The sequence below is a fragment of the Chlorocebus sabaeus genome, chromosome 18, assembly GCF_047675955.1.
Source record: "Chlorocebus sabaeus isolate Y175 chromosome 18, mChlSab1.0.hap1, whole genome shotgun sequence".
Lineage (NCBI taxonomy): Eukaryota > Metazoa > Chordata > Mammalia > Primates > Cercopithecidae > Chlorocebus > Chlorocebus sabaeus.
In genome coordinates this window covers 68664069-68678421 of record NC_132921.1, presented here as the reverse complement: position 1 = coordinate 68678421, position 14353 = coordinate 68664069, and the positions used below count along the sequence as shown (strand labels likewise).

The following is a 14353-nucleotide window of genomic DNA, read 5'->3' as shown; positions in this document are numbered from 1 at the left end:
TACAAAGAAAATACTAGCAACAAATAATTGGAAAACAAGTTTAAAAGCAATGCCATTTATGCTAGTATCAAAAAGTTAAATAGATAGTAATAAATCAACAACAATGTTCTAGATCTTTACGCTAAAACTTTACACCGAAAACAAATGTTCCAAGAGAAATTTTAAAATACTTAAATAAATGGAGTGACATACCATATTTATGGATCAGAAAATTTAATACTGATAAGATGTCAGTTCTCCCAAGTTGATGTGTAGATTCAATGCAATCCAATCATAATCCCAAAAGGATTTTTGGAAGTTGGCAAGCTTTTCTAAAATGTGTATGGAAATGCCAAGGACCTAGAGTAACCAAGAAGAGAAAAACAAATTTAGGGGACATACACTACTAGACTTTAAGAATTACTATAATCTTAATTAATCAATGTGAGATATTGATGCAAAGAAGATGCAATTGACCCACAGGGAAGAAAACACTTTAGAAATATATCCGTACGCAATCACTTGATTTACAACAAAGGCAACACTGTAGTTCAGTGGGGGAAAGAGTCTTTTCTATAAATGTTGTAGCAATTGGATATCTCTAACATCTCTATCTGTATCTGCATTTGTGTCTACATCTATAATGAATCATGACCTCTTAAATCATTTACAAATATGCAATAGATCCTGGACCTAAATGTGAAAAGTGAAGTAGTAAAGCTTCTAGAATAGAACTGAAGAGCATGTTTAGGACCTTGAGGTAAGAAAATATTTTCTAGCTCTTTTACCAAGGACCTGCCAACATGGGTTGCGTTCGCACCAAAACTGTGAAGAAGATGGCCCGGGTCATCACAGAAAAGTACAACACGTGCCTGGGCAACGACTTCCACAAGAACTAGCGCGTGTGTGAAGGGGTCACCATTATCCCCAGCAAGTAGCTCTGCAACAAGATGGCAGGCTAAGTCACACACCTGAAGAAGTGGATTCCGAGGGGCCCAGTGAGAGGTATCTCCATCAAGCTGCAGGAGGAGGAGAGAGAAAGGAGAGACAATTATGTTCCCACGGTCTCAGCCCTGGATAGGAGATCATTGAAGTAGATCCTGACACTAAGGAAATGCTGAAGCTTTTGGACTTCGGCAGTCTATCCAAACTGCAGGTCACTCAGCCTACAGTTGGGATGAATTTCAAAATGCCTCGGGGAGTATTTGAATCTTTCTGCAATGTTGTAATATTTTCAATAAACCTGGGACAACAGCCTTAAAAAAAAGCAAAACATTTTCTGATATATGTCTATATACATTCTACATATAGAATATATATAATAAAGGCCAGGCGTAGTGGCTTATTCCTGTAATCCCAGTACTTTGGGAGGTTGAGACAGGTGGATTACCTGCGGTCAGGAGTTTGAGACCAGCCTGGCCAACATGGGGAAACTCTGTCTCTACTAAAAATACAAAAATTAGCCGGGCATGGTGGTGCATGCCTGTAATGCCAGCTACTCAGCTATATATATACACACACACACTCTCACACTCAAGCAGAGGATTTACACCCAGAAAAACAAAGGACTTTCATAAATCAATAAGTAAAAGACAAAAGAGGACATCCAAAAATCAATACATCCCTGAATAGGTGCATGTATTACTCATCAGGAAAATGAAACTAAAATCAAAATGTTTTACATACTCACAGGAAAGGCTAAAATTAAAATACCTAATAATACGAAATAGTGGTGAAGATATAGAGAAACTGGAACTCTCTCATGTGACTGGTCTCGTATAAATTGGAAAACTATTTGACAGTATCTCCCACAATTAAACACACACCTGCTTTATGACCCAGCAATTCCACTCCTAGGTATATAGCCGTGAAAAATAAGTGCCTATGTCCATAGAAACATATGTATAATAATATTCATAGTAACTCTATTCATAATAGCGGTAAACTAGAAATAACCCATATGTCCATCAGTAGGAGAATGAACAAATGAATTATGGATATTCATACAATAGAAAGCTACTCAGCAATAAAAAAGAATAAATTACTTTTATATTTAACATGAATCACAGACATTATGTTGAGTGAAAGAAACCAGAAGTAGCCAGGTGCGGTGATTCACAGGCCGAGGAGGGTGGATCACGAGGTCAGGAGTTTGAGACCAGCCTTACCAACATGGTGACACCCTGTCTCTACTAAAAATACAAAAATTTGCTGGGCATGGTGGCACATACCTGTAATCCCAGCTACTCAGGAGGCTGAGGCAGAAGAATCGCTTGAACCCGGGAGGCGGAGGTTGCAGTGAGCCGAGATCGCACCACTGCACTCCAGCCTGGGTGACAGAGAGACTTTGTCCCAAAAAGAAAAGAAAACAGAAGTAATATATGATTTTACTTATATGAATTCAAGAACAGGCAAAATTAATTCCTAGTAATGGATGTCAGAATAGTAGTCACATCTGTTGGGGAAGGTCTTGACTGGGAAAGTGTTGAGAACTTCTGGGGTATGGGAAATGTATATTTCGACTGGGTTATAGTTATACAGGTGTAAGTGTGTAAAAATGCAGAACTATGCACTTAAGATATAATCCTTTATTTGTTTTAATGTGTATAATTTATGTTTAAAAAAATAAGTGTGTGTATGCTTCACGAAGTTAGCAAGGTTATTCTCTCCTCACCCCTCAGTATCCCCAAAACCACACAGCCCAGAAGTTTACAGAGGGAAATTCCACCACTCTACAAAGAACAATATCTTTTTTTTTTTTTAAGACGAAGTCTCACTCTGTTGCCCAGGCTGGAGTGCAACGGCACGATCTCGGCTCACTACAACCTCTGCCTCCCAGATTCAAACGATTCTCCTGTGTCAGCCTCCCAAGTAGCTGGGATTACAAGTGTGAGCCACCACGCCCAGCTAATTTTTTGTATTTTGAGTAGAAACGGGGTTTCACCATGTTGGCCAGGCTAGTCTCGAACTCCCGACCTCAAGTGATCCACCCACCTCCACCTCCCAAAGTGCGTGAGCCACCACGCCAGGCCCAAAGAACAATCTCTGCTATGTTATTTAAACAATTTCAAGACTAGACAAGAACAGCTTCCAGATGTGTCATGATAGCCCAGTAAAACTAAAGGCCAATCTTACATATGAATATTAAGGCCAAAGGAGCTAAATAAAGAATAAAGAATTATAGTAAATAATTCAGAATGCCATGACCAAGTGGTGGTTATGCCAGAAATGCAAAAATATATATATATATATTAGAAAATACATTAGTATATTTCACCATAATAATAGATAAAATGAGAAAAAGCATATGCTATCTCTCTGGAGCAGCACGTCCAAGACGAAGATAAACGGAGCCACGTGGGTAATTTTAGATATTCTAGAGGCCGTATTTCAAATAAAGTAAAGAGACACAGACAAAACAAATTTTAATGATATTTTATTTAACCCAACATATCTAAAACGTACTGTCCCAGCTCACTACAATTTAGACATAAAATTTTCATTGGAAAAGCTCGATCTGCATTAAGATTTAATGAAGTTTATGATACAAAAAAGTAGATGTATATATCCAAGTTGCAAACGTACTTGAGTTTTTCAATAACTGAATTATGAGTCTTAAAATGTAGTTTAATTAAAATTAAATTAAAAATTCAGTTCCTCAGTCACACTAGCCAAATTGCAAGTGTTCGCAAGCCAGCCACAGGAGGTAATGGTTACCTTATTGAACAGCACACTTCTAGATGATGAAAAAGAATCTGAAAAAATCAGCATACATCCTTGAGTTTAAAATCTAGGTCCATCTCTCTGGGGTTTCAAGCAGTTCTTTTTAGAGGCAAGCAATGTTAACTGAGAGAAACCCCGAGGGAGACGTCACTTGTACACTCCTTTTTTCCTTTGGAGTTTGTATTAAGTTCATCATCTCACATGAAGACAAAATTAATCACTTAAAAATTTTTTTCGCTGGGCGCAGTGGCTCACGCCTGTAATCCCAGCACTTTGGGAGGCTAAGGTGGGCAGATGATGAGGTCAAGAGATTGAGACCATCCTGGCCAACATGGTGAAACCCTGTCTCTACTAAAAATACAAAAATTAGCTGGGTGTGGTGTCGGGTGCCTGTAGTCCCAGCTCCTCGGGAGGCTGAGGCAGGAGAATTGCTTGAACCTGGGAGGTGGAGGTTGCAGTGAGCCGAGATTTTGCCACTGCACTCCAGCCTGGTGACAGAGTGAGACTCCCTCTCAAAAAAAAAAAAAGTTCACAGAAAATTCTAACAAAACTTTTCATGAGTGTAAACATCTTGGTGAAGAATTTAGTGAATGCAAATGTCTATGAGGTTTTTTTTGCAGGGGTGATAAAAATGTTTTAACATTACTGTAGCAATGGTTGCATAATTAGTAAATTTACTATTAAAAGTCATTGAATTATACTCTTAAAAAATAAATGGATTTAATTGTATATAAATTATATCTCAATAAAGCTTTTAACGTAAGTTTACTTCATATATAGATTCATGTAGATATAGCTATAACACATAGCTAGAAACATAGAAACAAATACAGATACAGAGAGAAAGTAACACAGAGGTAATAACAAAAATAACTTCCTGATTATCTACTATATATTAGGTACTTAAGGATGTTATACTTAGTGATAACAACTTTTCCAGACAGGCATTAGGGATCCTGTTTTACAGATTTAAAAAAACTACAGCTCAGAGATGTTGAGTGGAACTGATAGTAAGGGGGAGGGTGGGGATCTGAGCTTGGGCCATCCAAGGCCTGTTCTGGGTCCACTTTATTGCCTCTATTATGAGAATATCCCCAAGTAATCCAGCCTGGGAAGCCAGAGTACCAGAGCTTCCTAGCATTCTATCCTGGGATGCAAGTCAAGGAACCATGGCTGATAACCTGAAAGGAGGAGAAAGAGGGGAGATTTAAACAGTAGTTCAAGCCTCGGTGTGAGTCAGTGGACAAACATCCCTTCTAGAAACAGTGTCAAGTTCTGAGGAATGCCTGCCTATCCACTCCGTGCACAGCCCGGGACTCCTGCTCCCTCTTGTGCCTCAGTCTCCCGATTTGGGTCTTCCTCTCACTCCTGTGCCACACCCAATATGTTCATTCCAACCCAGCCTTGCAACGAAACCCTCCGGCCACCACTGCTACCTAAAGTCATCCCAGAGTTTACAGTTCCGATAGAACTGCAGCAAGGTCAGGACATCGGGAACTACCAGAGCAAGTTCTCCAAAACTGTTCCCTTTCCAAGGGTTAAGGGTAATATGTACAGGTGATGATTGCTTTTTACAAAGTTCAAAAGAACCTGGAGGAGGCAGTGTGAAAGCAAGAGCTGGAGGTTTTTTGAGAAGATGGTAAAAGGAGTCAACGGCACCACAAAGCCCTGCTGGGGCCTCGGTCCCCACCAGCCCACGCCTCCAGAAATCAGAGCCACGCTAGGCCCCGGGCTGTAGTCTTGATAAAGTTAGACTTGTTATCTTGAAAGAGAAAGACTTTGGGTTAGTTTGCTTTGCTTTGCTTTGCTAAGGCTTTTATCAAAAGATAAGGCAAGCCAACTTGTGTGGAGGTTGTAGGGATCACCACTGCTAACACTGATAGGTTCAGGACAGGCGGACTGCTTCCCCTGGCCGCTTCCTTTAGCTAGAAATCAGGGAGCATGAAAATGAACAGATTTGAGGACATGTCCATTTCCTCTTCCTCCCTCTTCCTCCCTCTGCTCAGAAATGAGCAGGCTCTGCAATAACAGTCTCAGAAGATGGAAAAATTGTCCCAGGTGGGGCCCGGAACTGGCTCTGTGATGCAAACTAGGAATTGCGAGGTCTATTTCTTTGCCCCTTTGGAATACTTGGGAGGCCCCCGAAAGAGCACCACGTTAGTGCCCTCGAGCCACCTACCACCCTTCTGCCATTCGCTTTACCTTGTTCTGTTACCTGTCTTCATGATTTGCTCGCTTGCAAAGTATCTATTTAGTAGTCAGATGTGAGTTAATTTAATTAAATCCTAGGAAGTGATGGAGATGGAGTTCTTCAATGGCTTCTTTTCTGGCACAAAACTAAATGCCCCAAACACTCAGGGAAACACAGTAGTTAAAGTGGTGTCTCTCTTGCTTACAGTTTAGTCATTTCTTTTTTTTCCTTGCCTAACATTAAATAGTACTTTGATTAAAGGTCACCCTTACACCTTAATAAAGAAAACTGCTTACATGTCCCAAGTATGTTTATATTTCATTTCACGTCACCAAGTAATCAAGTCCTTTCTTCATGTGACGCCCCCTAACTTTCTAACTAAATGACTGATGTTTTATCCAAAACTTAGCCTTGGGAATGGGGAGAAGAAACAACGTGTTCATCAATGTGTTGGTTCTTTTTGCTTGACACGCCATCGCTAAAAAGTCACTGATACATAACTCAAACTTCCTACTAGTCTGTCCTGGAAACCATAAGGTCTACGCCCCAGTGGATAGCTCAATCTCACTCTTGTATTTAATGTTAAGGGGTGTCTTAATCTGTTTCTGTTTCTTGTAATAGAAAACCTGAAACTGGGTAATTTATAAAGAAGACGAATTCATGCCTTATAGTTATGGAGGCTGAGAAGTCCAAGGTCAAGGACATCTAGTGGAGACTGTCTGTGGAGTCCCAAGGTGGGGCAGGGCAATCACTGCTTAAAACCCCACCTCTCAACCAGGCGCGGTGGCTCACACCTGTAATCCCAGCACTTTGGGAGGCTGAGAGGGCAGATCACAAGGTCAGGAGATCGAGACCATCCTGGTCAACATGGTGAAACCCTGTCGCTACTAAAAATACAAAAATTAGCTGGATATGGTGGCACATGCCTGTAGTCTCAGCTACTCGGGAGACTGAGTCAGGAGAATCGCTTCAACCCAGGAGGCAGAGGTTGCAGTGAGCCAAGCTTACACCACTGCACTCCAGCCTGGTGACAGAACAAGACTCTGTCAAAAAACAAAACAAAACAAAACAAAACAAAAACCACCTCTCAATAATGGGAATTTGAGGGCCCGGGTGTGGTGGCTCATCCTGTAATCCCAACACTTTGGGAGGCTGAGGAGACTGGATCACCTGAGGTCAGGAGTTTGAGAGCAGCCTGGCCAACACAGTGAAACCCCATCTCTAATAAAAATACAAAAATTAGCTAGGCGTGGTGGTGGTGGGCACCTGTAATTCCAGCTACTTGGGAGGCTTAGGCAGAAGAATCGCGTGAACCCAGGAGGTGGAGGTTGCAGTGAACTGAGATTGCGCCATTACACTCCAGCCTGGGTGACAAGAGCGAAACTCCATCTCAATAATGATAACAATAATAATGGAACTTTGGGGATTAAATTTCAAAATGAGTTTTACGTGGGACAAATAATTGCACCACAGGTGGGAGAGAACAGCAAGCAACGGTTAAACATTTAAATTAAATCTTCAGGACTGCCTGTTCATCTGGTCATTCTCCACCTGCCCCCAGCTTCCTTCTCTGTCCTCCTCTGCCTGCTCCCTGCCCCAGGAGGATCCCCATGAATGCCTCACCCAGGCATGAGAATAAAAAATATTCTCATGAGCAGGGAAATTTGGTTTTCTTTGTTGTAACCCTTGCCTGTGGAATTTACCTGCAGGAGAACTCATCACAGCCAAAGGGCTCATATGGTGTTTTACAAAACAAAAGGGACCTGAATCCCAAATCTCCATCCTGGCAAGATGAAAGAACAGGCTAAAGCTTTGAAATGAAGGTTTCTTTTAACTGGAGTCAGATCTCAGACCTGGGCAGCTTCACTCTCCCTCTAAGTGGAAGCAGTCAGCGGAACATTGTTGTTTTCATATGGCCAGAGCAGGGGCCCAGGACTCGTGTTTCCTATTTCTCTTCCTGATACACATGACAAAGTGTTAATATTGCTTAGACAATAAACCCTTGCACATTAATAATTAATTAATATCCTCACAGAAAAGTAGCCATACAAGTTATTCAAAAAAGAAAACATACATATGGGCAATTACTTAATTAATTTATTATTATTTTATTTATTTCTTTATTTATTTTTGAGACGGAGTTTCGCCCCTGTTGCCCAGGCTGGAGTGCAGTGGCACGATCTTGGCTCACTGCAACCTCTGCCTCCCAGGTTCAAGTGATTCTCCTACCTCAGCCTCCTGAGTAGCTGGGATTACAGGCGTGCGCCACCACGTCTGGCTAATTTTTTGTATTTTTAGTAGAAACGGTGTTTCACCATGTTGGCCAGGCTGCCTTCGAACTCCTGACCTCAGGTGATCTGCCTGCCTCAGCCTCCCAAAGTGCTGGGACTACAGTCATGAGCCACCGTGCCTGGCCCAATTATTATTATTTTGAGAGGGAGTTTCATTCTTGCTGCCCAGGCTGGAGTGTAATGGCAAGATCTCGGCTGATTGCAACCTCTGCCTCCTGGGTTCAAGCCATTCTCCTGCCTCAGCCTCCCCAGTACCTGGGATTACAGTCATGTGCCACCCCGCCTATCTAATTTTTTGTATTTTTAGTAGAGAAGGGGTTTCACTATGTTGGCCAGGCTGATCTTGAACTCCTGACCTCAGGTGATCCACCCGCCTCAGCCTCCCAAGGTGCTGCAATTACAGGCGTGAGCCACCACGCCTGACTGAATTTATTACTTAACACCTCTTAGCATTATGCAATACAAAATGCAAATGTAATAACTATGTATACTTTTTATTATAATGTTAGCAAAGGCAACACTTTATTATAATGTCGACAATACGTCAATGTGGGTGAGAGTGGAGAGGAAGTAGCTATTCTCATACACTGGTAGTGCACATCCTTATTTTGGCTTGTCTCCACCTGCCTCCCAGGCCTTTGGGGGCTTGCAAAAGCTCCAGATACCACAAAAGTAGCTTTACTTCTTAGCACTGCAGCTCATCTTGGCTTCCCCTCTGAAGGCCAGCCTCTGGCATGTGGATCTAGCTTCCCTAGCAGTTGCCCTCTACCTGCAAGGAAAGGGAAGTTAGCCTCCCGAGTAACTGGAACTACAGGCGCTTGGCACTACACCCAGATAATTTTTTCTTTTCTTTTTGAGACGGAGTCTCGCTCTGTCGCCCAGGCTGGAGTGCAGTGGCATGATTCCTGCTCACTGCAAGCTCCGCCTCCCAGGTTCACGCCATTCTCCTGCCTCAGCCTCCCGAGTAGCTGGGACTACAGGTGCCTGCCACCACGCCCGGCTAGTTTTTTAATTTTTAGTAGTGACGGGGTTTCACCGTGTTGGTCAGGCTGGTCTCAAACTCCTGACCTCAGGTGATCCGCCCACCTCGGCCTCCCAAAGTGCTGGGATAACAGGCGTGAGCCACCATGCCTGGCCTTTTTTGTATTTTTAGTAGAGATGTGGTTTCACCTTGTTGGCCAGGCTGGTTTCAAACTTCTGACCTGAGGCGATCCACCCTTCTCTGCCTCATAAAGTGCTAGATTACAGGCCTGAGCCACCAGGCCAGTCCTTCCTCATTTAATTTAAATATGCACATTATTTAATAGACCGTGTCAGATAACACAGGAGGGGACATGTCAGGAGTCCGTTCATTTAAAATTAAAGTTACCTGCTGGGAGCAGGGACTCACGTCTGTCATCCCAGCACTTTGGAAGGCCAAGGCGGGTGGATCACTTGAGGTCAGGAGTTTGAGACCAGCCTGACCAACATGGTGAAATCCGTCTCTACTAAAAATACAAAAAACAATTAGCTGGTCATGGAGGCACACGCCTGTAATTCCCACTACTCAGGAGGCTGAGGCAGGAGAATAGATTGAACCCGGGGGGCGGAAGTTGCAGTGAGCCAAGATCATGCCACTGAACTCCAGCCTGGGCAACAGAGCAAGACTTTATCTCAAAAAATAAATAAATAAATAAAATTAAAGTTACCTAACATTTTGATGCATGCAGTCATTTATGAAAACTTAACTGTATTCATTCAGTTATTCATTAGCCACCTTCCTTATTTTTTTTTCTTTTATTAAATGTGTTCTGTCATTCCTTTAATGTGGTTATTAGTTTATAATATTGTTTTTTCTATTTCACAGTATAAGTGCTTCAAAGGCAGGGACCATGTAATACTTATCTCTGCATCTTCTATCATTCTTGGCTCAATGTCTCATTCACTAGGTTTTTGTTTTTGTTTTTGTTTTGAAACAGAGTCTCCCTCTGTCACCAGGCTGGAGTGCAATGGTGCAATCTCCGCTCACTGCAACCTCTGACTTCCTGGTTCAAGTGAGTCTCCTGCCTCAGCCTCTCTAGTAGCTGGCATTACAGGTACACGTCACCACGCCCAGCTAATTTTTTTATTTTTAGTAGAGATGGGGTTTCACCATGTTGGCCAGGATGGTCTCAATATCCTGGTCTCGTGATGTGCCCACCTTGGCCTCCCAGAGTGCTGGGATTACAGGCGTAAGCCACCGCGCCTGGGCTCACTAGGTTTTTATTAAATTCAACTTAAAAAATCAAATCGGACAGGTGCAGTGGCCTGTAATCCCAGCACTTTGGGAGGCCGAGGTGGGCGGATCACCTGAGGTCGAGAGTTTGAGACCAGCCTGACCAACATGGAGAAACCCCATCTCTACTAAAAATACAAAATTAGCCAGGCATGGTGGCGCATGCCTGTGATCCCAGCTACTAGGAAGGCTGAGGCAGGAGAATCGCTTGAACCTGGGAGGCAGAGGCTGCGGTGAGGCAGAGGTTGCGGTGAGCCGAGATTGTGCCACTGCACTCCAGCCTGGGTAACAAGAGTGAAACTCTGTCTCAAAAATAAAAAAGAAAATGAAAAGACAAGCACATACTAGCAGAAAATGGAAAAACATGCCTGATAAAGAATTTATACCCAGAATACATATAGAACTTCTATATTTAATTTTATATTTAATATTTTATTTAATATTAGGAACACAAACAACGGAATTAAAAAGAAAATAGGCAAAAGACTGGAACAGACACTTCACCAAAGATTATACAAATGTCAAATAAGCACAGGAAAAGATGGTCAATATCATATCATATCATATCATTTATCATTAGTAAACGCAAATTAAACTACAATGAGATAGTATTACTAGAATTGTTGCTATTAAAAAAAAAAAACTGATAGGCTGGGCACAGTGGCTCATGCCTGTAATCCCAGCACTTTGGGAGGCCGAGGTGGATGGATCATTTGAGGTCAGGAGTTGGAGAGCAACCTGACCAACATGGTAAAATGCAGTCTCTACTAAAAAATACAAAAAAAATTAACTGGGCGTGGTGGTGCATGCCTGTAGTCCCAGCTACTCGTGAGGCTGAGGCAGGAGAATCGTTTGAACCCCAGAGGCAGAGGTTGCCGTGAGCCAAGATAGAGCCACTGCACTCCAGCCTGGGTGACAGAGCAAGACTTGGTCTCAAAAAAAAAAACAAAAACAAAAACAAACAAACAAACAAAAACCTTGATAATACCAAATGTAAGTGAGGATGTGAAGCTACTAGAAATCTTGGAATTTTAGGCCGGGTGCGGTGGCTCACGCCTGTAATCCCAGCACTTTGGGAGGCCGAGGCGGGCGGATCACGAGGTCAGAAGATCGAGACCATCTTGGCTAACACGGTGAAACCCCGTCTCCACGAAAAATACAAAAAATTAGCCGGGTGTGGTGGCAGACGCCTGTAGTCCCAGCTACTCGGGAGGCTGAGGCAGGAGAATGGCATGAACCCAGGAGGCGGAGCTTGCAGTGAGCCGAGATCACGCCACTGCATTTCAGCCTGGGTGACAGAGGGAGACTCCATCTCAAAAAAATAATAATAATAAATAAATCTTGGAATTTTATATTGTTGATGGGAATATCACTTTGGAAAGTACTTTTGCAGCTTCTTAAAGAATTCATATATACTCACAATGCAATTCAGAAATCCAGCTCCACACAAACATTTGCACTTGATGTTCATAACAGGTTTATGCATAAGAGCCAAAAACTGTGGGTCATCTAAATCGGTAAATAAGTAGAGGTATACTTATACAATGGAAAGCTTCTCAGCTATCAAAAAGAATGGCCTACTGACTCTCAGAATGGATGAATCTCAATAGCATTATGTAAAGTGAATGAAAAGAAGATAAAGACAAAACACTGTATAATTCCATTTATTTGCTTATTCATTTTTTCTGCTTGAACCTTTTACTCTGTTTTGTTGATGCTTAAGGAAAACAGTCTTGCCTATAACTCACCGTGGCCTGGAGTCATGACATCAACTTATTGTGACCAATTACGAAAGAGGCCAAACCGCATTCTTCTTAGAAGGTCTATTCAGTTAATAAACGGCACTTAACTGATGGTTTTCTTCATATAACCTCTAACAAGAACTCCTAAGTTGCACTGATTATGCCCCAAGAGATGAAGGACCGATGGTAATTCAGATGAGCACCTCTAAAAAGATTTATCAGTTTTCTGTCCCATTCCGGACAGATGTTTTGGAAAACCTTGAGGAAAGACTGAAATTCCCCACCAGTCTGAGACTGTGTGCTAGTTTTTACAACATTAATTAGAAAAAACAAGAATCCCAACATGGCACCCAATAGACCTCCACAGAGAAAATCATTGACCAAATGAGCACTGGGAGTTGTTGCGGTAGGCAGATGCTCCTTAAAGGCATCTCCAGGCCAAAAGAAAAAAAAAAAAGAAAAAAGAAAAGACATTGCTGAGTCCATTCCGGAAAAGAATGGGCAGCAAGCCTCAACAACGCTCTCCAATTCCATGGAATTTCAGTGCCTTGAAAGCCTTATAAGTGCTGGTAAATGTGTCATGATGCCTGTGGCCTTGAAGCAATGTCTGAACTCCTTCCAGTGGAGTGAAAATTGCTTCTGTTTCCGTGCAAGTGCTGCTGCCACAACACGGGTTGCAAACTCTACAGCACTGACACATTTGTGGAGAAGGCAGGATAAATCCTCCTACAGATCAACATAAGTGCAAGTGTAATTATCTTTTACATCAATGAGGGAAGGATTCCAGGATACAAGTTTCGAAATCCATCCCTTCTCAACTGAAGTATTGCATCCCGGGTTTTGATGGCATACAGCTGTTGTTGAAAGAGGACCTTCTGAATGGGAAATGTGATTACTACGTGTTGAAGGCTGCACAGCAGCCACACAAGTCATGCTTCATTTCACCAACATTTATAATATGAGGTGATATATCTTGTTTTGAAGATGTTAGTATTGGTGGCCTCTTTTCATGAGCTTCTGAATCCATCATGTTGCTTAAGATCTTTCTGGGGCTGGGCACGGTGGCTCATGCCTGTAATCCCAGCACTTTGGGAGGCCGAGGTGGGTGGATTGCATGAGGTCAGGAGTTTGAGACCAGTCTGGCCAACATGGTGAAACCCTGTCTCTACTAAAAATACAACAAAATTAGCCAGGTGTGGTGGTGAGCACCTATAATCCTAGCTACTCGGGAGGCTGAGGCAGGGGAATTGCTTGAACCAGGGAGGTGGAGGTTGCAGTGAGCTGAGATAGCGCCACTGCACTCCAGCCTGGATAACAGAGTGAGACGCCGTCTCAGAAAAAAAAATTTTGTTTGGTGCAGTGGCTCACGCCTGTAATCCCAGCACTTTGGGAGGCTGAGGCAGGCGGATCAAGCTCAAGCAGCCAGGAGCTTGAGACCAGCCTGACCAACATGGAGAAACCCCGTCTCTACTAAAAATACAAAATTAGCCAGGCCTGGTGGCACATGCCTGTAATCCCAGCTACTCCGGAGGCTGAGGCAGGAGAATTGCTTGAACCTGGGAGGCGGAGGTTGCGGTGAGCTGAGATCGCGACACTGCACTCCAGCCTGGGCAAGAGCAAAACTCTGTTTCAAAAAAAAAAAAAAAAAAAACAAAAAAAACTTTCTTTTTCATGAAGGGCCTTTTTTTTTTTTTTTTTTTTAACCTGTAACACCATCTGAGCCTGGAGTTTTGCAGGATGATAGCTGTTTGATAATGTTCCCAGTTTCTTCCATTGTTATTGTTCTGTTAGGTTCTCTCTTCTGGAGTCAATTTTGATAACTGTATTTCCCATTGCCAAGGCATCCCGCAGGCCAGTGAGTGAGCCAGGGCCCATGCAGGCACCTATAATTCCATTTATATGAAAAATGTAAAAGGGCTAACCTGTAGTGACATAAAGCAAGACAGTGGTTTCCAGAAATAGGTGGCTGGGAACTGATTACAAAAGACAGTAGGCGACTTTTCAAGGGTGAGGAAAATGTTTTCTATCATGAATATGGGGGTGGCTGCAATTGTTTACATTTGTCAATCTTACCAAACTGCAAACTTAAAATTCCTGCATTTTCTTATCCATAAAATATACCTCAATAATGCTGATTAGAAAAGGGGCTTGTATCTGAGCCAATCACTGGCAA

The 14353-nt window shown here is 42.6% G+C and overlaps 2 pseudogenes; one reads left to right on the top strand and one right to left on the bottom strand.

The window, feature by feature from the left end:
• Positions 1 to 782: 782 nt before the first annotated feature.
• LOC140709035 (small ribosomal subunit protein eS17-like) lies at positions 783 to 1240 on the top strand (annotated as a pseudogene).
• A 9662-nt stretch (positions 1241 to 10902) lies between these two features.
• On the bottom strand, positions 10903 to 13765 carry LOC103222732 (mitochondrial nicotinamide adenine dinucleotide transporter SLC25A51-like; annotated as a pseudogene).
• Positions 13766 to 14353: the final 588 nt, after the last annotated feature.